Here is a 1,935-nt window from a genome sequence, read left to right as displayed (position 1 = left end):
ATTGTGCTTATTTAAGTCAGGCTTAATTTAGATTGGCTTATTTGGATTGGGTTTGAAGTATCTTACCCATTCTAAAAAGCCCACATAACCAAGCTTGATCCTAATACTTTAAAGCTTTGAGCTTATTCGAATCGGCCTGAATATCCAAAAAATTTTTAAAATATTTTTTATTTTTTAAATCAAATTTTAATTTTTAAATAATTTTGTTAAGTACAAAGTATTATTTTAACTTTAAAAGAATAAAATAAAAAATAATAATTTATCAACTTTGTACTTAAGTAACTCTGTTGCTATTTTGTTGTATTATATGTAATTTATTCATAAATATTTCCTTTACTTATAAATTAATATCTTAGTTATTTAAATATTACTCTTATCATAGTCATATATAAAATTTTTATATATTTTAATTAAATTATATTATTTTAATTATAATTAAGTTGATCTCAATTCAATTATAATTAAACTACTAACTTAAAATTATTGTCCTGATTAATTTAAAGTTTTTAATAACTTTAGGGTAAACTATACTTTTTGTTTTTAATAAAATATGTTTTTTTGGATACATAAATGATGTATAGAACTCAAAAATTTTTAATTTTAAAAAAAAATTTGAGTCTTAAAGTATAAAAATAAATATTAAAATATATTTTAAATATTATTTTAAAATATTGTATTGATAAAAAATAATAAAAATATTAAAATGTAAATTTTTTTATTTTTTTAAAAAGTAGCTATAATAATACACTTAAATATATAGTATATTAGTATAAAATGATATAAAATTTAAAAAATTAATTAATATTTATTATATTATATATATTTTTAAAAATTATTTTTTATTTAGGTATTTGGGCTAAATCCAAATCCGATCAAGTTTGACACGAATTTTTTTGAGCCTATTTGAGTTGGCTTAAATAGGTCTGAACATTAAAAAATTAATATTTTTTAAGCTTGATTTTAAATTTTTTAAATAAATTTGAGCTGACTATTCAGACTTATTCCGAATTACTGATTCCAGAAAAAGTCAATCCACACATCTATTAACTTATTTGAACACATATTTAAGAGTGGCTAGCATGCTTTTTCTAAAACCACATACGTACACACATACACACACACTTACATACATAGATACGCGTGTGTGGGTAAACTTCGCCCACTTGCGCGGACAAATTCCTTAAGGGGGCCACTTCCTTTGAAAATGGAAAAGATTTATATATGGGTGGGTGGGTACGCGTGGCGGAAAAGATTTTCGGTGATTAGTTTTATATGTATTTTATATTTTGAAATCAATTCATCTGTTTTCGTGTTTTGAATATATTTAAACCAAAAGTTTTATATAAAATTAAATGTTTCAATTCAAAAGCAAATTCTTTTTATTTATTTTTGTTGGAATCTTGTGACTAGTAATTTGGTAAATGTAACCAAAGCATCATGTCGAATCCAAATTTTATATTCAACTTTTTAATGGCTCTTGTTAGCAGCCAGATGTGTGAGTTAATAATAACATGAGAAGTAGTTCCATGTTAAGTCAGGATAGGGGGAAAAGTAAGAGGAAAATGAGAGAATAAAAAAAAAATAGGAGAAGAATTTTTAAAAAATAGTATTTTTTTTTTAATTTTCTCCGTCAGTTTTTCTTGCTTGCTAATATTTTTTCCCACGAGGGTAATAGTTTTAAGAGGACGAGAGTTTTAAGCGGACAAGGGCAGCTATCGATTTTGACTGATGAACTCAACTTGGAGGCCTCGGAAAAAAGCAAAGTTGCTTCTCAATTTCCTCCTCAACGAGTAGCCACTATTTGACTGATATTATGCACGAATCCTCGTCCAAGTTGATTAATTAGATGGTTCGTCCTTGACTACTATTAGAGTAAATGTCGATTAATTGAGTTCACGTTTTAATTAATTAATTAATAATGACAATATTACATAG

Source organism: Prosopis cineraria, unplaced genomic scaffold, assembly GCF_029017545.1.
Source record: "Prosopis cineraria cultivar Desert tree isolate PC_DT_omini unplaced genomic scaffold, ASM2901754v1 PC296, whole genome shotgun sequence".
NCBI classification, from domain to species: Eukaryota; Viridiplantae; Streptophyta; class Magnoliopsida; order Fabales; family Fabaceae; genus Prosopis; species Prosopis cineraria.
Note: the sequence above shows the minus strand (reverse complement) of the source record.